Source organism: Trichosurus vulpecula, chromosome 1 (genome assembly GCF_011100635.1).
Source record: "Trichosurus vulpecula isolate mTriVul1 chromosome 1, mTriVul1.pri, whole genome shotgun sequence".
In the NCBI taxonomy this organism is placed as follows: Eukaryota; Metazoa; Chordata; class Mammalia; order Diprotodontia; family Phalangeridae; genus Trichosurus; species Trichosurus vulpecula.
This window is the reverse complement of record NC_050573.1, coordinates 209,151,035-209,176,080: the sequence shown is the minus strand read 5'-3', so window position 1 is coordinate 209,176,080 and position 25,046 is coordinate 209,151,035. Positions and strand designations below refer to the sequence as shown.

At 37.6% G+C, this 25,046-nt stretch overlaps 1 pseudogene; it reads right to left on the bottom strand.

The window, feature by feature from the left end:
* Nucleotides 1-11,724: 11,724 nt before the first annotated feature.
* LOC118835867 lies at nt 11,725-23,691 on the bottom strand (annotated as a pseudogene).
* Between the last annotated feature and the right edge of the window lie 1,355 nt (nt 23,692-25,046).

The window sequence follows — 25,046 nt, the reverse complement described above, 5'->3', positions numbered from 1 at the left end:
ACCATGAAAAACAAGTCAATGACTTGCTAAAGGAGACCCAAAAAAATACTGAAAAATACACTAAGAAAACAACACCTTAAAACACAGACTAACTCAAATGGCAAAAGATCTCCAAAAAGCCAATGAGGAGAAGAATGCCTTGAAAGGCAGAATTAGCCAAATGGAAAAGGAGGTCCAAAAGATCACTGAAGAAAATACTACTTTAAAAATTAGATTGGAGCAAGTGGAAGCTAGTGACTTTATGAGAAATCAGGATATTATAAAACAGAACCAGAGGAATGAAAAAATGGAAGAAAATGTGAAATATCTTCTTGGAAAAACCACTGACCTGGAAAATAGATCCAGGAGATATAATTTAAAAATTATTGGACTACCTGAAAGCCATGATCAAAAAAAGAGCCTAGATACCATCTTTCAGGAAATTATCAAGGAGAACTGCCCTGATATTCTAGAGCCACAGGGCAAAATAGAAATTGAAAGAATCCATCGATCACCTCCTCAAATAGATCTCAAAAAGTAATCTCCTAGGAATATTGTTGCCAAATTCCAGAGCTCCCAGATCAAGGAGAAAATACTGCAAGCAGCCAGGAAGAAACAATTTGAGTATTGTGGAAACCCAATCAGAATAACCCAAGATCTGGCAGCTTCTACATTAAGAGATCGAAGGGCTTGGAATGCGATATTCCGGAGGCCAATGGAGCTAGGATTAAAACCTAGAATCACCTACCCAGCAAAACTGAGTATCATGTTCCAAGGCAAAATATGGAGTTTCAATAAAATAGAGGACTTTCAAGCTTTCTCAGTGAAAAGACCAGAACTGAATAGAAAATTTGACTTTCAAACACAGGAATCCAGAGAAGCATGAAAAGGTAATCAAGAAACGGAAATTTCAAGGGACTTACTAAAGTTGAACTGTTTTGTTTACATTCCTACATGGAAAGATGATGAGTATGATTCATGAGACCTCAGTATTAGAGTAGTTGAAGGGAATATGCATATATATATATGTATATATATGTTTATGTATATATATAAGTGAATGTGTTGTTATGTATATATCTATGTGTATGTGTATGTATGTGTATGCATGTGTATATATATGTATATATGTGTTTATATATATATATGTGTATATATATATATATATATATATATATATATATGTAAAAAGAGAGAGCAGACACAGGGTGGGTTGAAGATGAAGGGAAGATATCTAAAAGAAATAAAATGAAATTAAGGGATGAGAGAGTAACATACTGAGAGAGGGAGATAGGGAGAGACAGAATGGGGTGGATTATCTGACATAAAGGTGGCAAGAGGAAGCAGTTCTATGGGAGGAGGGGAGAGGGCAGGTGAGGGTGGAATGAGTGAACCTTGCTCTCATCAGATTTGGCCTGAGGGGGAATACCATACATACTCAGTTGGGTATCTTACCCCACAGGAAAGAAGAGGGAGGAAGATAAAAAAAAATAAAAGGCAGGGGGATGATGGAGGGGAGGGCAGATGGGGGTGGAGGTAATCAAAACAAACACTTTGGAAAGGGGACAGGGTCAAGGGAGAAAATTCAATAAAGCGGGATGGGTTGGGAAGGAGCAAAATGTAGTTAGCCTTTCACAACATGAGTATTGTGGAAGGGTTATACATAACAATACATGTGTGGCCTAGGTTGAATTGCTCAACTTCTTAGGGAGGGTGGGTGGGAAGGGAAGAGGGAAGAGGATTTGGAACTCAAAGTTTTAAAATCAGATGTTCAAAAACAAAAAAAGTTTTTGTATGCAACTAAAAAATAAGATACAGAGGCAATGGGGCATAGAAATTTATCTTGCCCTACAAGAAAGGAAGGGAAAAGGGGATGAGAGGGGAGGGGGGTGATAGAGGGGAGGGCTGACTGGGGAACAGGGCAACCAGAATATAAGCCATCTTGGAGTGGGCGGGAGGGTAGAAATGGGGAGAAAATTTTTAATTCAAAATGTTGTGAAAATCAATGCTGAAAACCAAATATGTTAAATAAATAAATTGAATTAAAAAAAAAAAAGAAAGTCAAATTCTCTACTCAGCACTGGTCTTTTCATCAAAGATGCTTGAAAGTCCTCTATTTTATTGAAAGTTCATATTTTGTTTGGAGCATTATACTCAGTTTTGCTGAGTAGGTGATTCTTCATTCTAATACTATCTCCTTTGACATCTGGAATATTATATTCCAAGCCCTTTTATCCCTTAAGATAGAAGCTTTTATCCTGATTGTGTTTCCTCAATACTTTAATTGGTCCTTTCTGGTGGCTTGCAATATTTTCTCCTTAACCTGGGAACTCTGGAATTTGGCTACAATATTACTAGGAGTTTAATTTTTGGGATATTTTTCAATAGGTAATAGGTGGATTCTTCCAATTTATGTTTTTCCCTCTGCTTCTAGAATAACAGGGCAGTTTTCCTGGATAATTTCTTGAAAGATGATTTCTAAGCTCTTTTATTTTATCATGCCTTTCAGCTAGTCCAATAATTTTTAAATTATCTCTCCCAGATCTATTCTCCAGGTCAGGGGGTGTTCCAATGACATATTTCATATTGTCTTCCATTTTTTTCATTCTTTGGTTTTGTTTTATAATTTTTTTTGATTTCTCATACAGTCACTAGCTTCCCCTTGCTTAATTCTAATTTTTAAGTTTGTATTGTCGTCAGTGGCCTTTTGGACCTACTTTTCCATTTGGCTAATTCTGCCTTCTAAGGCATTCGTCTCCTCATTGTCCTTTTGAACTTCTTTTGCCATTTGAGTTAGGATGTTTTTAAGGTGTTATTTTCTTCAGTATTTTTTGGCTCTCCTTTAGCAGGTTGTTGACTTGTTTTGCATGATTTAGTTATATCACTCTCATTTTTTTGTCCCAATTTTTTTCTACTTATCTGACTTGCTTTTCCAAATTCTTTTTGAGCTCTTCCCTGGCCTGAGACCAATTGATATTTTTCTTGAAGGCTTTTGATGTAGGATCATTGACTTTTTTGACTTCTTGCTGTATATTTTGATCTTCTTTGTCAACAAAGAAGGATTCTATAGGATGAGTCCTTTTATTCTGCTTGCTCATTTTCCCAGCCAATTACTTTAATTTGGAGCTTTTGGACTACTTTCAGAGTGGCAAGTGCTTTGTCTCAAGTTTGAGGGATTTTGTGTTGCTCTTTTCAGAGCTACTTCTATTCTGAGGTGGTGTGATGCTCCTCTCCTGGCCTATGCTCTAGTTTATGAGTGCCGGCACTCCTTTCTGCTGTATAATCACCAGCAAGACTCCCTCTCCACAGGCACTACAACTCTTTGCCACACCAGCACTCCTCCTTCCCCAACAACCACCAAGCAGGACCACCACCCAGATCAAAGCAGGACAAAACAAGAAAACCTTGCTTCAGTACCAGCAAAGTGATCTCTGCATTCCCACTCTTATCATCTGCTTGATTCCCCCCACTGTGTGGGTCTGGAGCCCAGAGCAGCTGCCACTGCTGTTGCTCTTGCTGCTTCTGCTGCCACTGCACTGCTGCAGCCACCTCCACTGTCCCTAAGCTGCGGCCAGATCATACACTTCCCTCACCGAGATCCAGAAGTTGCCTACTGACTTGTTCTGTTTTCTTTGGAGTTTGTGGGTTGAAAATTCTGGTAATTGCCACAGTTCTGTAATTCAGGACCTTGAGGAATGCTGCACAGAGTCTACTCCAGTCTGCTCTGTCCTGGCACAGTTCAAATTTTGTTGTGCTCTGCTCCCAACATGGTATGTTAGACCCTTTCCAGTCACCATCCAGCATACCTTGGGCTGGAGACTTGTTTTCCTCTGTTATTTCATGGGTTCTGTAGCTCTGGAATTTGTTTAGAGTAATTTTTCCAGGTTTTTGGAGGGATTTGGGGGAGAGTTTAAGCGTGTCCCTGTTTTCTATCTTTGCCCCGCCCCTCACCTAATCTTGGGTGTGCACATTTTTATACCCCTTAGTGCATAATTCCTAATTATGCTCCAGAATATTTGGATCAGTTCACAGCTCCACCAACAATGCAGGGGTTTACCAATATTCCCAGAACTTCTCTAGCATTTATCATTTTCTTGTTTTGACATGTTAGCCAATCCAACAGGAGAGATGCGGTACTTAAGAGCTGTTTTGATTTGCATTTCTCTTATCAAGAGTAATCTATAGCATCTTTTTTGTGTGATTGTAGATATCTTTCATTTCTTTCTCTGAGAACTGCCTGTTTATATCCTTTGACCATTTATCAATTAGGGAATGACTTCCTGGTTTAGGTATTAGTACAATATTTGTGTCATAAAAATAATTTAGCAGGACTCTTTCTTCACCTATTTTCCCAGATAGTCTATAAAGTGTGGAAATTAATTGTTCTTTAAATGTTTGAGAGAATTTGCATGTAAAATCATCTGGCCATGGAGATGTTTTTCCTAGGAAGTTCACTGCTGACTTATCTGAATTCTTTTTTCTGAGATGGGCTTATTAAGTATCCCCCCCCCCCCATTCTGTCAATTTGGGCAATTTATATTTTTTTTGTAAATATTCATCAATTTCCCTAAAATTATCAAATTCATGGGCAGGCATTGGGCAACATAATTCCTCATTTTTTTTTATTTCTTCTTCATTTAAGGTGAATTCACCCTTTTCATTTTTCATGCTCAGAATTTGGTTTTCTTCTTTCTTTTGTTTTAGTCTAATGGACTAAATGTTTATCAGTTTTATTGTTGTTTTTTTTTTTTCATAAAGCCAGCTCTTGGTTTTATATATTAGTTCTATGGTTTCTTGGATTTCAATTTTATTGATCTCTACTTTGGATGTGATTATTTCTAATTTGGTATTTAATTGAGGATTTTCAATTTGTTCTTTTTCTAGCTTTTTCAATTGCATGCCCAAATCATTGATTACCTTCTTTATTTTATTCATATAAGCATTAAGAGATATTAAACTTCTATTAAGAACTGCTTTCACTGCATTCCATAAGTTTTAGTATGTTGTCTCATTATTGCCATCCTCTTGAATTAGGTTACTTATTGTTTCTATAGTTTGTTGCTTGACCCCCTCATTCTTTAGGATAAGATTATTCAGTTTCCAATTAGTTTTTACTCTATGTTTCCATGGCACATTATTACATATAATTTTTATTGCATTATGATATGAAAAGAATGCATTTAATATTTCTGCCTTTCAGCACTGGATTTTGAAGTTTTTATGTCCCTAGTACATGGTCAATTTTTGTGCATGTGCCATACACCATTGAGTAAAAGGTAAATTCTTGTGGGGCCGAGCCAAGATGGCACTGTGAAAGGAAGGAACTACTGGAGCTCTCTCACAAATTCTAAAAAAGTGAATCTGAGCAGATGTGAGAGAGTTTGAAGCCACTAGTAGAGTGAGAGGAGCAGGAGCACTGAGCATGCGCAAGGCTCCAGAACAAACCAAAGAGGAACAGCAGAGGAATCCAGCTAACGCACCAGTGTGGGAGAGTGCTAAGTTAGCAAAATCCTGGAGCAGGAACAGGCCCAGGGCAGAAGTAACACCTATGTCCCTGATCTTGCCCAAGGCTTCTCTACCTAAGATGGGAGTCTGTGGGAGCTATGGGAAACAACAGTCCAGAGCCTGCAGCTGCACGAGCAGTTAGCCCTGAGACCTCCAATTCACATTCTAAAGGATTGCAATTCTCCTTCTTAAACTTCTGGGAGCCATGATGGACAGGTAAAACAGCTCTCATTCCTACCTTGAATAAACCCAGGGAATACTACCTCAGGAGAAAAAGAGGAGCCAGAAGTGGGGCTTCAGTAGCAAGAGAAGTTGGGGAGAGGGTCCTGCTTGTGGTGACAAAAGGAGACTAGTGCAAGAATAGAGGGGTACCAGCAGACCTCACCTCAGCAGAACAACAAGAGCAACTGAGTCCCAGGGGGTGGAGGTAACAAACATCAGTGCCAGAAACCCAGATGTGTCTTTGCACAGCCAGACAGGCAGACACCAGCACAGACAAAAGCTGAGACCACACATGCTGTACAGCATTACTGGGGAAGAGGAGACCCCAAGCAGCCAGACCACCCCTCACCCACACCTCATGAAACCAGAGGCCACAGAACATAAAGCTAGATCCCAACACAAGAAACTTGGGACAAATCTCCCTGAGCCCCAGAAGCAGAGTTCCAATTTAGAAACCAGGAGAAAAAAAATACCATGGAAAAGGACACCAAGAAGCTTTCAAAGACCATTGAATCATATTATGGAGAAAGGGAAGATAAAAATAGTAATTCACAAGAAGACAGCATGGATACTATACCCACATCTGAAACCTCAAAAGGGAAAGTGAACTGGTCTCCAGACCAAAAAGCATTCCTGGAAGAACTCAAGGAGGACTTCAAAACCCAAATTAGGGAGGTAAAAGAAAAATGGAAAAAATGGAAAAAAAATCACTGATGAAAACAAATTTTTGAAAAGTAAAATTGACCAAATGGTTAAGGAGAATCAGAATATAAATGGAGAAAATATATCATTGAAAAATAAAGTCAAATAGAAAAAGAGATAGAGAAGCTAAAGGAAGAAAATAATCCATAAAATTAGAATTGGGCAAGTAGAAGCTAAGGACTCTTTGAGACAACAAGAGTCACTCAAACAAAATCTAAAGAATGAAAAAATATAAGAAAACATGAAATACCTGATTAGAAAAACAACTGACCTGGAAAACAGATCAAGGAGAGACAATCTATGAAAGCTATGATGACAAAAAGACCCTGGACAGTATCTTGGAAGAAATCCATAAGGAAAACTTTCCAGAGATCCTAGAATCAGAGAGTAAAATCGTCATCAAGAGAATCCACTGATCACCACCTGAAAGACATCCCAAATTGAAAACTGCAACAAATATTACAGGCAAATTACAGAAGTACCAGGAAAAGGAGAAAATACTGCAAGCAGCTGGAAAGAAACAACTCAAATATCATGGAACTAAGTCAAAGGATCTAGGACTGCAACTGAGGATCAACTACACAGTAAAATTGAGCATAATATTCTAGGCAAGGAGATGGGCATTCAGTGAAATAAGGGAATTCCAGACTTTCCTGATAAAAAGGCCACAGTTCAATGGAAAATTTGATCTTCAAATATAAAACTCAAGAGAACCATAAAGATGTAAATGAGGAAAAAATCCCTAGCTAATCAATAAGGTAAATTATTTCATCCCTATAAAGGATTATTTTGTTTTATATATGTTTTTTACATATATCAGCCTTGAAAATAGTACAGTTATTATGACAGTTTAAAGGGATATACATAGACTGTGGGTATCAGTATAAAATAACCAGTACAATGGTAAAAATATAATTGGGAGGTATAAGGGAATGGTAATGGGAGAAGAGGTAGGGAGGTCGTAAAAAAAGATATAATACATCACATGAAGATCCACAAAGACATTATAACAGAGGGAAAGAAGGGAGGGAGAAGAGCAGTATTTATGTTTTACTGTCATCGGATTTGATTCAAGAAGGTGTTTTAACAATCGGCTAGTAGCTTCTGTGGGGGCATAAGATCCCCCCCGCCCCCCCAGCCAGCACCCAGGAGGCTGCCGGGACGCCAGGAAAGCGCAGGTTCTTTTTATCTGCTTAAACAAGGAAAGCACGGTGAAGAGGTTGACCAGCTTACTTTAATCCAGCATTCAGTTAGCATACAGACAACATTCATTTAGTTCAGGGGAAAAACACCAGCATTCAGTTGGCATTCAGTTAGTTCAGGGGAGCATACACACAAGCATCAAGAGACATACTTCAGGGGAAAAAACCAGCACCCTGAGGTTCAGAACGTTCATTTAGTTTGGGGGAAAATAACCAGCACCCCGAAGCTCAAAACCAAAATACAAACAAATTACAAATATCAACATACAGACCCAAAACAATTCATAGTTACCAACATCTGGGCTTGGCCCGAGAGCAAGGGCTGGCCCAGAGTCACGCTCCCCACCACTGCCATGCCATCCGGAAAAGGAAAGAGAGCTCTTCAAGCTGTTCTCTCCCCTCTTATAGAGTTTTTGACATCATCAAGTGCCGCCTGAATGACCAGGGCCGATTGGTTCTTGAGTTGGCCCCTTCCCCTGGCATAGAATAGGTTAAAACCCAAAAGGGCATGGCTCTGGAGTCAACACCTCCCCTCAGCCAGCCCCATGACTCATCATGCAGGAAGTTCTCTGTTCCCAGGCATGGGTTTCTGGGCTTCCTGCCCCGGAAGAGTTCACACAGGAAGTTCTCTGCTCCCAGGCATGGCCCAGCAATGCTCAATGAGATAAACTGAGTCACTCAAAGAAAACAAAGGCCACTCTGGCTACAGAAGGGAATGATATACCTTGACAAGTATAGAATTCAAGCTTGTTCTACAGGCAGTAGGAGGGGAAAGGGGAAAGAAAAGGGAAGGAGGAGGTCAGAATGGAGGAAAGAAGTAGCAAGGGGAAAAAAAGGTAAGATAAGGGAGGGGAATCAAAAGAGGGAGTAAATGGAGGAAGGTGGCAGTCAAAGGCAAAACTCTGTTGAGGAAAGGAAGGTGAAGGGGAGAAATAAAAGCATAAACAGGGAGAACAGGATAGAGAAAAAGACACAGTTATAAAACTGAATTTGAATGGGATGAACTCTCCCATAAAATGGAAGTGAATGGAAAAATGGATTAAAAACCATAATCATACAATATGCTGTTCACAAGAAACACATTTGAAACAGAGGGATACACACAGGGTAAAGGTAAAAGGCTGGAGTAGAATATATTGTGCTTCAGCTAAAGTAAAAAAAAAAAGCAGGGGTACCAATTCTAATCTGAGACACAGCAAAAGCAAAGATAGATGTAATTAAAAGAGATAAGGAAGGACACTACACCAAGCTAAAAGGCCCTATAAACAATGAAGCAATATCATCATTTAACACATATGCACCGAGTGGCATAGCATGCAAAAGTTTAGAGTAGAAGTTAAAATAGACAGCAAAACTATAATAGTGCAGGACCTCAACCTTCCCCTCTCTGAACTTGATAAATATAACCACAAAATGAAAAAGAAAGAAGTTAAGGAAGTGAATAGAATTTTAGAAAAGGCAGATATGATAGACATCTGGAGAAAACTGAATGGGAATAAAACAGAATACACTTTTTTTTCTCAGCAGTACATGGCACATACTCAAAAATTGACCATGTGCTAGGGCATAAAAATCTCACAATCCAGTGCAGAAAGGCAGTAGTCGTCAAAGCATACTTTTCAGATCATGATGCAATAAAAATTATTTGTAATAAAGAACCATGGGAAAATCAGCTAAAAACTAATTGGAAACTAAATAATCTAATTCTAAAGAATGAGTGGGCCAAAGAACAAATCAGAGAAATAATTAATAACTTCATTCAAGAGAATGACAATAATGAGACAACATACCAAATCTTATGGGATGCAGCAAAATCAGTTCTTAAGCTAAGTTTTATATCTCTAAATGCTCAAAGAATAAAATAGATACAAAGGAGATCAGCGAATTGGGCATGCAACTGAAAAAGCTGGAAAAAGAACAAATTGAAAATCCTCAATTAGATACCAAATTAGTAATACTGAAAATCAAAGGAGAGATTAATAAAATTGAAATCAATAAAACTGGCAAATTAATAAATAAAACCATGATCTGATTTTATTAAAAAAAATTGATAAACCTTTGGGACATTTGTTTAAAAAAAAGAATGAAGAAAACCAAATTACTAGCATCAAAATTGAAAAAGGTGAATTCACCTCCAATGAAACGAAATTAAAACAATAATTAGGAATTATTTTGCCCAATTGTATGCCCATAAATTTGGCAACCTCAGGGAAATGGATGAATATTTACAAAAGTATAAATTGCCCAGGTTAACAGAAGAGGAAATAAAATACCTAAATAACCCCATCTCAGAAAAAGACATTTACCAATTCATCAATGAACTCCCTAGGAAAAATTCTCCAGGGTCAGATTATTTCACATGTGAATTCTATCAAAAATCTAAAGAACATTTAATTACTATACTTTATAGACTATTTGGGAAAATAGGTTGAAGAAGGGGTCTTAAAAATTTTTTTATGACACAAATATGGTACTAATACCTAAACCATGAAGAGTCAAAACAGAGAGAGTAAATCATAGACCAATTTCCCTAATGAATATTGAAGCATAAATTTTAAATGAAATATTAGCAAAAAGACTGCTGCAACTTATCAGGAGAATAACACACTAAGACCAGGTAAGTATTATTCCAGGAATGCAAAGCTGCTTCAATATTAGGAAAACTATTAGCATAATTCATCATATCAACAAGAAAACTACCAGAAACCATATGATCATCTCAATAGATGCAGAGAAAGCCTTTGACAAAATACAACAAACACTACTATTAAAATCACTAGAAAGCATAGGAATAAATGGAGCCTTTCTTAAAATTATAAATAGCATCTAGTTAAAACTATCAATAAGCATTATTTGTAATAGGGATAAAGTAGATGCCCTCCCAGTAGGATCAGGGGTGAAACAGGGATGTCCATAATCACTCCTATTATTCAATTTCTCACTATAAACGTTAGCTGCAACAATAAAAGAAGAAAAAGAAATTGAAAGGACTCATGATGGTGAGAGCTATCTACATCCAGAGAAAGAAATATGGAGTCTGAATGTAGATTGAGAAAAACTATTTGTCCTCTTTTTTCTTTTGTTTTTTTTTTTCTCTTTTGTTTTTGTTTGTTTTTTTGTTTGGGTTTTTTTTTGCTTTACTTTCTTCTTTCTCATGACTCATTCCATTGGTCATAATTCTTCTTTACAACTTCAGTATTGTGTAAATAAACTAAACATGAAGTTATCTGTAGAAGATATATCAGATTCCATGCTTTCTTGGGGACGGGGTTGGGGAAGAAAATCTGGAACTCAAAATCATGCAGAACTGAGTGTTTTCAACTAAAAGTGAAAATTCTTAATTTAAAAAATAGAGTTTTTGATTGAATCATGAGTCTTTGTTGACTTGCTTAAGTCACAGGAGAGCCAAAGTTATGTGAGATTGCCTCACATGCTTGTGATGCTCTCTGACCTGTTCAAGAGGTGTACTTATACTCTGAGATTAGCATGTTGCTGGGGGCTCACTCATTGGAAGAGCATTCCTGTGACTTGGCCAGATGAGACTCTTGGGAGTTGTTAAGGAGCACCCTTGCTTTGGAAACCCAGATGTTGGTGCTTCTCTCTCTGGTAATTATGTATGTATTGCTATGGACAGACAGAAGCCCTGTCTGCTGATTTGTGTTATTTGCTCTGCTTATATAATTCTGATTGTAATTTCTGTTTGTGTTTTCTCTGAAGTTCACAGTGCTGACTTTTTCCCCTGAAATAAGTTAATTATATATGTATATTTAATGAAAGTGAGATTGTAAACCTTAGACTTGCTTTGCTTAGAAAAGCAGATCAAAGAATCAAAGAACCTGTGCTAGCATTACAGCTGTGTGCTTGTGTTACTGGCCTTGTGCAAGCGCATTGTTTTTACACCCATAAAGGGCTTTATTTATTTTTCTTCTGAAGGTCTAGCTTACCAATGTAAATAGATGTTCATTACCAGATAGTCAATCACAAAATTATGAATAATATTTGGTCTCAACAATTGATGAAAACTGTAGACGTTGGAATTTTGAACTGAATAATTGCAAGATTATCCACATAGATTAATCCATTTTTTGAAATTTTGCACTGAAATATCTGTCTACTATTCAGAATTAACACTACATGAAGTATAAATTCCAGGCTTTCCAGCTTTTTCATGGTCAAAGGCTGTATCCCACCAGATCAGTTCTCTGGTCAAGTCAGGGAAACGACCCCCTGATTTTTGGGTCCAGAGTATATGCTTAAGGATTTTAGACTTGAAATTATCTTCCCCTTATTCCATAATACCAATAATTTTGCACATCACTTTCAATCCTTCCAGAGTGGACAAGAAATCAACCTTTTTTTTTGCTACAAGTGGTTTCTTCCTACATTATAGCTCTGCTATCTGGGTGGTTCTGACTTTTCAGTGGAGAGCCTCTCTATGAACCTTGTTCAACATCCTGTCATGGTCTCAAAGTTTCTTCAGGTCAACTACTTCACTAGTTTTGTCAAGCACAGCCATGAGATCTTCCCCTGCATCTAAATCATTGGTTGAGGATGGGTTACAAAGTGGAGCACAGAGCCACTGCTTTAGGAGCTGCTTCCCAAAGGGTGTACAGCAAGTATCAAACCTCTCTAACAGCATTCCTTCAGTTGAGCCATTTACTACTTTGTGAAGAATCTCCAGGTTGCTCAGGGTCACAGCATCTAGCATCAATTGACATTCTCTCTTAGCAAAGATAGCACCAGGCTTCACAGCTTTCACCATATCAGTATCAACAGGAATGTATTCTTCCAAGTTGGCTATAGACAAAAGCTCATAATCTGTAAGGCATTTTTGAGGTAGAAGACACAACCACCCAGAGCAGACAGTGCCAGCTCACTCTTCTCATTAGGTGTTAAGTTAATGCCAGATTCTGATGTCATGCTTTTAAGCACAGGGGGCAACACCAGCCCATCGGCCACATTTAGCTTTTCTTTAAAGTATCCTTCTTCAAGGAATGTTCTCAAGGTATAAGCTGCATCCCAAAACTGGGAGCCTGGTGTCAGACTTTCCTGAATGGAAGAATATAAAGAACCCTTGAGGACCTTCCTTGTTTCTGCAGAGAGATTTCCCTTCTCAAACAGTATTTGTGTAGGAGGGCAATGTGCCACCAAAGTCCTAAGTCAGGTGCAATGTTGGTCATCTGAAAATTGACCCATGTAAAACTTGCCTACAGAGGTGGCAATAAAGCAAACACCATACAAACACATGTGACCAGAAGCTTCCAACTCTTTTCCTTTGACTCACAGTAGATATTTATTGTTGCTTTCAGGAGGTTCACCATCCAGCACACTGTAAGTCTGTGTTCCCTTGGTAATAATTCTGCATATCTCTCACCATACCACCCTGTCAAATCTGGATATGTGAGCCAACTTTTGGCAGCAAACTTACATCATCTCGGGTGGCTCTGCCTGTTCAACTCGAGCAATTTTATAACCCTTCTGAACTAAGGAATCTGAATATGTACCAAATGCAATTTCTGGGAAACTGGAATGGGCACAACTGCATTTCATAAACACCAGCCCCAGCTCATTGACTCCAATGATTGCATCCATGTGGTATAGCTCATAGAACTTCCCCACTTTATAGAAGATTACTAGGTCAAAGTTCTGAGAGTTGTTCTGCCACCACCTTCTCATTCTTGGAGTGCAGATGTTAAGGAAATCTTCAGGGATGTGGACAGTGTTTGGGTCATAATCAGGATGATCTGGTCACCTCCTGCATGCATCTTTCCTCTTTCCATCATTTAACCATTCTAGGATTTCATGGTACCACTGAGTAGAACCACAATTCCCATCACCAACTCCACTAACTTGGGCTTGAGACTCAAAGTTCTGTGGAACACTCAATGTGTTCTTAGTTTCTGAGAAAACACCTACTATTCTTTTGGGTACATTAGGAGCACGACCACCCAAGCTTTCCCTCTTGAGGCAGCTGGTCCCAACAGTTCCCCTCTTTCATTTCGGGGCAGCTTTGATAGGTCTGTCCATGTCACTATCACTTTCACCCATTCCAGTGCTTGCTTCATCACTGCTCCCTTCTTCCTTGGTATCTGGTTCAAATTCTGCATCAGAGCCACCAACGTCAGTCTCTGAGTCTGAAACAAATCCACTTTTTTTGTTCCAGGCTGTGCTGCACTTAGCCATCTGCCTCTTGGGTCTCACTTCCTCTTCACTCTCTAGATCCCCTCCACTGTTATCTGATGCAGAAGCTACAACCACCTCCATCTCTTCCTGGTCTGGATCTGAAGTTTCATCAAAACTTGCTAATTCAAGCCACTTATTCTTCTCTATACCTTCATGATATAATGCTGAGTGAGCAGAGAAGAACAAGGAGAACATTATACACAACCACAGATATATGGATTCTGTGAGGACTAACCCTGATAGACTTTGCTCTTCCCTGCAAGGCAAGATGCAAAGATAACACCAAAGGACTCATGATGGAGAATGCTATCTACATCCACAGAAAGAACTATGAAGTATGAATGCAAACTGAAGAACACTTTATGCTTGCCTTTTTTCCCCTTTTTTCCTCTTTTTTGTTTTTGTTTTGGGTTTTTCTTTGGTTCTGTTCCTTCTTTCTCATGATTAATTCCGTTGGTCATAATTCTTCTTCACAACTTGACTAGTGTGTAAATAAGTTGAATGCAAAGTTACATGTAGAAGATATATCAGATTCAATGCCATCTTGGGGAGGGAGGGGGAAGAGGGGAAGAAAATCTGGAACTCAAAATTATGTAGAACTGAGTGTTGTAAACTAAAAATTTTAAAAAGGAAAAAAAAAGGAGAAAAAGGGCAAAACAAAAAGTCCCACTTTCCATGCATTATAATGGGACCATTAGTCAACAAAGTAATCATTAGAGGGTGGAGCCAAGACGGTGGCTGGAAAGCAGCGACTAGCCTAAAGCTCTCCCCCAGGACCCTGCAAACAACTATAAAATGGCTCTAAACAAATTATAGAACTGAACAACCCATGAAACAGCAGAGAGAAGCAGGGCTCCAGTCCAGGACAGCCTGGGTGGTCGCTAGGTAAAATCTATCAAAAAGAGCTGGAAGTGGAGCAGAGCAGAGTCCAGAATGAGCTCTGCCCAGAACAAAGCTGAGCAGGAGCCAGGTGAAATAGGCCCTAGTGACCAGAATCAGTGAGCTGTGGCAGTTACCAGACTTCTCAACCCCCCAAAAGCCAAAGACAACAGAGAAGGTAAGTGGGGAAAGCTGTGGGGACAGAGTGAAAGGAGTTTGCTGTTTGGCCACCACCCCAAGGGAAGCGGGGGTGGTACAGCTACAGAACTACAGCTGCAGTTGCTTCAACCCCAAGCCCCCCTGGTGGGAGGAATTAAGTGACAGATCCAAGCTGGAGTGCAGTGCCTTCTCAAATCTGAGTTATGGTCCCGGATGTGGAGAGAAAATTTGTAATTCAAACTCTTGTGAAAATCAATGCTGAAAACTGAAAATATTAAAAAAAAATAAAAAAAGAATAAAAAAGAATCAACCAAACAAAATTAAAAATGAAAAATATAAAAAATAAACATTATAAAGCTTTTTTAAGTGTACAGTCATTGTGTTATGCACTTATTGGATATCTAAATACAAAGAATTAAAATAATAGCCAAAACCCTTCCTGCTGAGTATAATCAGGCAGTGTTTGTAGATGGGACTAAAAAGAATAGCAAGATCTTTGAAAACCTAGGTTATAAAATAGTTTTGTAGAGGAGATGGTTACAAGGCATTGTGCAGGTAGAAGTTACAAGACAAGGGGGCAGTGCCAAGATAGTGGCTGGAAATCAGGGACCTACTTAAGCTTTCCTGCAGGCCCCTCCAAACACCTGTAAAAAATGACTCTACACAAATTTTAGTATTACAGAACCCATGAAATGGCATAGGGAAGCAGGGCTCCAGCCTAGGAGAGCCTGGATGATTGCTGGGAAGACTCTATCTCATGGAGCTGGGAGTGGAGGGGAGCACAGCCAAGCACAGACAGTGCCAGGACCCACCAGACTGGGAGCCAAGCACACAGGCGGTAGGGACCTGAATCATTTAGTTGTGGCAGTAACCAGACGTCTCAACCCACAAACACCAAAGACAACAGAGAAGGTTAGTGGAAAAACTGCTAGAGTGAAAAGAGTACACAGTTGGCCGTAGCTCTGGGGTTGTGCAGCTCTAGGGCTGCTTCCAGCGCTCCAGCTGCAGTTGCTTCTGGTCCCAGGCCCATGGTGTGGGAGGAATTAAGCAATGGATCACAGTGGGTGTACTAATCCTGCTTGGATCTGGGTCATGTTCCAGGTTGGCAGTTCTTGGAGGAGGAGGAGAGCTGGTGTGGCAGAGTTTGCTGTGTATATATAGCTCTGAAAACAGCAGCACAGCCCCTTAAGCTTGGGAAAAAGTACTCTCTACTCTACAAGCCATCATACACTGATAAAAAGCTCAAGGGTCAAATAGTTGGCTGGGAACATGAACAGGCAGCATAAACATTCTCATATTCAGACTCAGACTTTGGAATCATTCTTTTTGGTGACAAAGAAGACCAATACATACATCCAGAAGAAGTCAACAAAGTCAAAGACCCTACATCAAAAGTCTCCAAGAAAAAATATGAACTGGTCTCAGGCCATGGAAGAGATCAAAAAGGATTTGGAAAAGCAAGTAAGAGAAGTAGATGGAAAATTGGGAAGAAAATTAGAGTGATGTGAGAAAATCATGAAAAAAGTCAATGACTTGCTAAAGGAGACCCAAAAGATACTGAAGAAAATAACACCTTAAAAATAGACTAATTAAAATGGCAAAAGAGCTCCAAAAAGCCAATGAGGAGAAGAATACCTTGAATGGCAAAAATAGCCAAATGAAAAAAGACGTCTACCTGAAAGCCATGATCATAAAAAGAGCTTAGATTTCATCTTTCAAGCAATTATCAAGGAAAATTACCCTGATATTCTAGAGCCAGAGGGTAAAATAGAAATTGAAAGAATCCACTGATCACCATTTGAAAAAGATCCCCAAAAGAAAATGACAAATTCCAGAGTTCCCAATTAAGAATAAAATACTGCAAGCAGCCAGAGTGAAACAATTTGATTATTGTGGAAACACTATTAGGATAACACAAGATCTAGTGACTTCCACATTAAGGGATCGAAGGGCTTGTAATATGATATTCCATTGGTCAAAGGAGTTAGGATTATAATCAAGAATCACCTACCCAGCAAAACTGAGTATACTGCTCCAAGGCAAAATATGGATTTTCAATAAAATAGAGGACTTTCAAGCTTTCTCAGTGAAAAGACCAAAGCTGAATAGAAAGTTTGACTTTCAAACACAGGAATCAAGAAAAGCATGAAAAGGTAAACAAGAAAGAGAAAACATAAGGAATTTACTAAAGTGTAATGGTTTTGCTTACATTCCTACATGGAAAGGTGATGTGTGTAATGCATGAGACCTTTCTCAGTATTAGAGTAGTTGAAGGGAATATATATGTATATAAACAGAGGGCACAGGGTAAGTTGAATATGAAGGGATGATATCTAAAAACAATATATAAAATTAAGGGATGAGAGAGGAATATACAGACAGAAGGAGAAAGGGAAAGATAGAATGGGGTAAATTATCTCACATAAAAGTATCAAGAAAAAGCAGTCTGTTGGAAGGGAAGAGGGGGCAGGTAAATGGGAATGAGTGAATCTTGCTCTCATAGGATTTGACCTGAGGAGGCAATAACATACACACTCAATTGGGTAATTTACCCCACATGAAAGTAGGGGGAAGGGTAAGATGGTGGCTGGAAAATTGGGACTTGCCTGCGCTTCCCCCACCCTCCACCCCAGTCCCTCCAAAATCCTATAAATATGGCTCTGAACAAATTCTAAAACTACCGAACCCACGAAATAACAGAGGGAAGCAGGGCTTCAGACCAGGACAGCATGGATGGTCACTGGCTAAGGTCTATCACACATGGACCTGGGAGCAGAGAGGAGCAGAGCCAAGTGTGAGCTGCACCTGGACCAACCAGAGAAGGAGCCCAGCGGAACAGACCCCAGCATCCTGAATCAGTGAGCTGTGGCAGTTACCAGACTTCTCAACCCACAAACACCAAAGACCACAGAGAAGGTTAGTGGGAAAAGCTGTGGGGAACTGTGTGAAAGGAGATCATGGTTTGGCCACCGCCCCAGGGGACAGCAGGGGCAGTGCAGCTCTCAGGACAGTACTATGGCTGCAGTTGCTTCTGGCCCCAGGCCCACCCGGTGGGAGGAATTAAGTGGCAGATCAGAGTGTGAGTACAGAGACTGCTGAAGATCTGAGTCAGGTACAGGTTGGTGGGTATTGGGGGAGGAGGAGCACTGGCAGAGCAGAGCTTACTGTATAGAAATACCTTGGAAAACAACAGCGCATCCCTTCAAGCTCAGAACAAATACTCTGTACTCTACAAGCCGTCATACCCAGACAAAAAACTCAAGTGTCAAGAAGTTGGCTAGGAACATGAACAGGCAGTGAAAATGGACTCAGATTCAGACTCAGACTCTGGAATCTTTCTTTGGTGACAAAGAATGCCAAAACATACATCCAGAAAAACTCAACAAAGTCAAAGAGCCTATATCAAAAGCCTCCAAGAAATACATAAATTGGTCTCAGACCATGGAAGAGCTCAGAAAGGATTTGGAAAAGCAAGTTAGAGAATTAGGGGAAAAATTGGGAAGAGAAGTGAAAATAATGTGAGAAAACCATGAAAAACAAGTCAATGACTTGCTAAAGGAGACCCAAAAAATACTGAAGAAAATAACACCTTAAAAATAGACTAACTCAAATGGCAAAAGAGCTCCAAAAAGCCAATGAGGAGAAGAATGCCTTGAAAGGCAGAATTAGCCAAATGGAAAAGGAGGTCCAAAAGACCACTGAAGGAAACACTACCTGAAAAATTAGATTGGAGCAAGTAGAAGCTGGTGACTTTTATGAGAAATCAATATATTATAAAACAGAGACAAAGGAACAAAAAAGTTGAAGACAACGTGAAAATATCTCATTGGAAAAACCACTGACATGGAAAGTAGGTCCAGGAGAGATAATTTAAAAATTACTGGACTATTTGAAAACCATGATCAAAAAAAGAGGTCTAGACATCATCTTTCAAGAAATTATCAAGGGGAATTGCCCTGCTTTTCTAGAATTGAAAGAATCCAGCAATTGCCTCCTGGAAAAGATCCCAAAAAGAAAAGACCTAGGAGTATTGTCACCAAATTCCAAAGTTCTCAGATCAAGGAGAAAATACTGCTGGCAGCCAGGAAGAAACAATTTGAGTACTAGGGAAACACAATCAGAATAACAGAAGATCTAGCAGCTTCTACATTAAGGGATGGAAGGCCTTGGAATATGATATTCTGGAGGTCAATGGAGCTAGGATTAAAACCAAGAATAACCTACCCAGCAAAACTGAGTATCACAAGAATCAAGAGAAGCATGAAAAGGTAAACAAGAAAGAGGAATCACAAGGGACTTACTGAAGTTGAACTGTTTTGTTTACATTCCTACATGGGAAGATGATGTATATGATTCATGAGACCTCAGAAGGGAATAGACAAATAGGTAGATAGATAGATAGATAGATAGATAGATAGATAGATAGATAGATACAGATACAGGTTTAGATGTGGATATAGATATAGAGATAGAGATAAATAGATAGATAGATAGATAGATAGATAGATACAAATACAGGTTTAGATGTGGATATAGAGATAGAGATAGATAGATAGATAGATAGATAGATAGATAGATAGATAGATACATAGATACATAGATAGATAGATAGATGGCACAGGGTGAGTTGAATATGAAGGTATGATATCTAAAAAACTAGAATCAAATTAAGGGATGAGAGAGGAATAAATTGAGAGAGGGAGATAGGGAGAGATAGAATGGGGTAAAATATCTCACATAAAAGTGGCAAGAAAAAGCAGTTTTGTGGGAAGGGAAGAGGGGGCAGGTGAGGGGGAATGAGTGAATCTCACTTTCATTGGATTTGACCTGAGGAGGGAATAACATCCACACTCAATTGGGTATCTTACCCCACAGGAAAGAAGGAGGGAGGAGACAAAAAAGCGGAATAATAGAAGGGAGGGTAGATGGGGGAGGAAGTAATCAAAAACAAACACTTTTGAAAAGAGAGATGGTCAAGGGAGAAAATTCAATAAAGGGGGATAGGTTAGGAAGGAGCAAAATATTGTTAGTCTTTCACAACATGAGTATTGTGGAAGGGTTTTACACAATGATACACATGTGGCCTATGTTGAATTGCTTGCCTTCTTAGGGAGGGTAAGTGGGGAGGGAAGAGGGGAGAGAATTTGGAACTTAAAGTTTTAAAAATACGTGTTCAAAAAAAAAGTTTTTGCATACAAATAGGAAATAAAGTACACAGGCAATGGGGCATAGAAATTTATCTTGCCTTACGAGAAAGGAAGGGAAAAGGGGATGAGAGTGGAGTGGGGTGACAGGAGGGAGGGCTGACTGGAGAATGGGGCAGCAGAATATATACCATCTTGGAGTGGGTGGGAGGGTAGAAATGGGGAGAAAATTTGTAATTCAAACTCTTGTGAAAATCAATGCTGAAAACTAAATATATTAAATAAATTAAATAAATAGATTAAAAAAAGTTTTGATAGACTAGAACATTGATTGAGATTAAATGAGATTAAATTTATAGAGACAAATGGAAAGGAGACAATGTGTTACAGTGGGAAAGCCCTTTATTTAGAATCAGGAATGTGGCTTTAAACAAACCAGTTAGCCATCTTCGTAAAATGAGACAACTAGACTAGCTAACCTCTAGGGTCCTTTCCAGTTCTAAATCTGTAATTTCTTTAGAACAGCAGTTTTCAAAATGGGGTGTACAAGACAATCTTTGTGAGATACCCTTTTTAGTGGATTGCCATTAAAAGCAAGTATTGAAGTAAACTGAACTTAATCACCTGACCAGCAGCTTGCAAAGTGTGGAACCAAGATTTCAAAATATAGTGAAACATATTCAATAGCATTTCTTTTACTAAAATATAATTTAAATAACATTTAAGGAAATTAACTGTTTTACATCATCAATTAATAAAATATAAATTATTAAAAAAGTAAAGTAGGGGGAAGGGGATAAGAATGGAGAGACTATAAAATGGAAGTCAGAAAAGAGGAAGAAGTAATCAAAAGCAAACACTTTTGAAAAGGGACAGGGTCAAGGGACAAAATTCAGCAAGTGAGGGACAAGATAGGACGAAGGAAATATAGTTAGTCTTTCACAACATGACTATTTAAGGGAGTGTTTTGCATAACGATACATATGTGGCCTATGTTGAATTGCTTGCCTTATTAGAGAGAGTAAGTGGTGAGGGAAGAGGGCAGAGAATTTGGAATTTAAAGTTTATAAAGAAGATGCTGAAAAAAAGGTTTTTTTGCATGCAACTAGGAAATAAGATATACAATCTTGCACTACAAGAAAGTAAAGGGAAAATGGGTGGGGGGAAGGGAGCAGGATGACAGAAGAGAGGGCTGACTGGGGCATGGAGCAATCCAAATATATGCCATCTTGGAGTGGGAGAGAGGGTAGAAATGGAGAGAAAATTTGTAACTCAAAATCTTTTGGAAATCAATGCTGAAAACTAAAAAAAATATTAAATAATAAGTTATGGAATAATAAAAAAAGAAGTTACAAGATATCATTATGATGTTCTTTTGATATCCATACCTGCCTATATGATAATAATATCTATTCATTTAGTAAGAAGTAATTAATGAACAGGCTCGTATTAAAGATGTTGTTATAATTATCTGTTCATTTCAACAAATATTTAAGTATTTTAAAATACTCCTTTTAAAATATTTATTTCTTTTTTCAGTTTTCAACAGTGACTTCTATAAGATTTAGAGTCTTAAATTTTCTCCCCCTCCTTCAAGTACCTCCCCACAAGATGGCATGCAATGAAGTAGGCTAAGTTTGTACAATCTTATTAAACATATTTCCACATTAGTCATATAAAGAAGTATTAGATCCAAAGGGAAAAACCAAGAGAGAGAATAAATAAAATGAAACAACAACAAAAAAGAAAGCAAATAGTATGCTTCAATCTGCATTCAGACTCCATAGTTCATTCTCTGGATATGGGTAGCATGTTCCATCACTAGGTTTTTGGTTTTTTTTGTTGTTGTTTTTTGTTTTATGTTTTTTGAAATTGGCTTAGGTCCTAGCATTGCAGAGAAGAGCTAAGTCTATCAAAGTTGATCATCACATAATATTGCTATTACTATATACAATATTCTCTTGGTTCTGGTCACTCCACTTAGTATCCATTCATATAAGTCCTTCAAAGTTTTCCTGAAGTCTGGCTGCTCATCATCTTTTATAAAAAAATAGTATTCCATTACATTTATATACCACAATATGTATATCCATTACCCACTTGATGGACATTCCCTCAATTTCCAAGTCTTGACCACCACAAAAAGAACTGCTACAAATAATTTTGTATATGTGGGTCCTTTTCCCATTTTATGATCTCCTTTTATAGCACTTTGGGTTATAAAATAAGATAGTTCTAAACTGTTTTTATTTGCATTTATCTAATTAGCAGTAGTTTTTAATGACTATAGATAACTTTAATTTTTCATATGAAAAATGCCTGTTCATATACTTTTACCATTTATTAACTGGAAAACAATGTGTATTCTTATAAAGTTGACTGAGTTCTCTACATATTTTAGAAATGAGGCCTTTATCAGACATAGACTATGTAAAAAATATTTCACAGATTTCTGCTTCCCTTCTACTTTTGTTTTCATTGGTTTTGTGCAAAAACTTTTTTTTAATTTAATGTAATCAAATTATCCATTTTGCATTTCATAATTTTATCTATGTCTTATTTCCATTCTCCATAGATCTGACAGGTAAACTATGCCTTGCTATAGTAATTTGCTTATAATGTCATCTTTATATGTAAAACATGTACTCATTTTGACCTTATTTTGGAATGAGGTATAAGATGCTGGTCTATGTCTAGTTTCTCCGATACAATTTTCCAGTTTTCCCAACAGTTTTTGCCCTGATCCACCAATCTATTTCTTAACTAGTACCAAGTATATTTGATGATTTCTGCTTTATATTAAAGTTTTAGATATGGTATGGCAAAGCAACTTTCCCTTGCATATCTTTTCAGTTTTTCCTCGATATTCTAGACCTTTTATTTCCTTGCAGATTAATTTTGTTATTTTTTTCTTAGCTCTATAAATTATTTTGGCAGTCTGATTGGTATGGTATTAAATAAATAAATTTAGGTAGAACTGTCATTTTTGTTTCATTAGCTTGGCCTATTCATGACCAATTCATATTTTTCCAGTTATTTAGATATGACTTTATTTGTGTGAAAAGTGTTCTACAATATTGTTCATGTAGTCCCTTGGCTTATCTTAGCAAGTAGACTCCCCGATATTTTATGTTGTCTAAAAATACTTTAAATTGAATTGCTCTTCATATCTCTTGCTGCTATGCTTTGTTAGTAGTACGTAGAAATGCCAACTATTTATGTGGGTTTATTTTATACCCTGCACCTTTGCTAAAGCAGTTAATTATTTCAATTAGGCTTTTAACTGATTCTCTACATATACAATAAAATTTTCTGCAAAGTGGTAGCTTTTTAATTCATCGTTAATACTAATCCCTTCAGTTCTTTTTTTCTTCACTTATGGCTAAAGCTAAAATTTCTATTACAATATTAAATTACAGTGGGGTAATGGACATCCTTGTTTCACCTCTGATCTGATTGGAAATGCTTTTAGCTTATCCCCACTACATATGATGCATGCTGATGGTTTTAGATAGATGCTACTCATGACTTTAAGGCAGACTGCATCTAATCCTGTGTTTCCTACTGTGTTTTTTTTTAAACAGGCATGAGTACTGTATTTTTTTTTCAAAAGGTTTTACTGCATCTATTGAGATAATCATACGATTTTTGCTCATGGTGCTATTGATAAGATCAATTATGCTAATAGTTTTAATAATATTGGACCAGCCCCGCATTTCTAGTAAAACTCTCACCTGGTCTTAGTCTATTATCCTAATAATAAGTTGTAGTTATCTCTTTGCTAATATGTCAGTTAAAATGTATGCTTCTGTTTTCATTAGGTTGATTGGTCTACACTTTTCTTTCTCTGTTTTAGTTCTTCATGTTTTTGGTATCAGCACCATATTTGTATCATAAAAAGAATTTGGAAGGAATCCTTCTTTGCCTATTCTACCAAATAATTTACATAATATTGGTATTAATTGTTTTTTAAATGTTTGGTAACGTTTACTTGTAAATCTGTCTGGCCTTAGTGATTTTTTTTCTTAGGGAGTTCATTGATGACTTGTTCAATTTATTTGCTTTTATGAAATGGAGCTATTTAAGTATTTTATTTCCTCTTCCATTAATCTGGGTAATGTATATTTTTTAAGTATTCATCCATTTCACTGAGATTGTCAGAATTATTGGCATACAGCTGGGCAAAATATGTCCTCATTATTGTTTTAATTTCCTCTTCATTGTTAGTGAATTCAGTCTTTTCATTTTTGATACTGGTAATTTGGTTACCTTCTTTGCTTTTTTTAGTCAAATTAATCAAAGTTTATTTATTTCTTTGTTTTTATGTATTACACCAGTTCTTAGTTTCATTTATTAGTTTAGCAGTTCTCTTAATTTCAAATTTATTCATCTCTCATTTGATTTTGAGAATTTCTAATTTGGTATTTAATTGGGGATTTCTAATTCATTCATTTTCTAGCTTTTTTAGTTGCATGCCCAATTCACTGGGCTCCTCTTTTTCTATTTTATTTATATTAGCATTTAGAGAGATAAAATTTCCCTTAAGAACTGCTTTGGCTTAATCCCACAAGTTTTGGTTTGTTGTCTCAGTACTTTCATTCTCTTGAATGAAGTGATTGATTGTTTCTGTGATTTGTTGTTTGTCCAGCTCATTCTTTAAGATCAAATTATTTAGTTTCCAATGGCCTGTTATTACATATTACTTCATTGTCTATGGTACCTTTTAGCAGGATGTGGTTTCTTTCTTCATCTCTTTTAACAAATCTGTTTTTGCTTTTGCTTTGTCTGAGATCAGGGATGGCTACCTATTTTTTTTTTTTTTTTACTTCAGCAACAAGCATCATATAATCTGCTCCAGTCTTTTACCTCTATCCTGTGGCCATGTGTCCACTTCAAGTATGTTTTTTTTGTTGTTGTTGTAAAGAAAATATTGTATAATTATGGTTTTTAATCTGGTCTCCTTCCATTTTATGGAAGAGTTCATCCCATTCACATTCACAGTTATGATTGCTAACTTTGTCTTTCTCTCTGTCCTATTTTTCCCCAATTTATGCTTTTCTCCTGCCTTTTC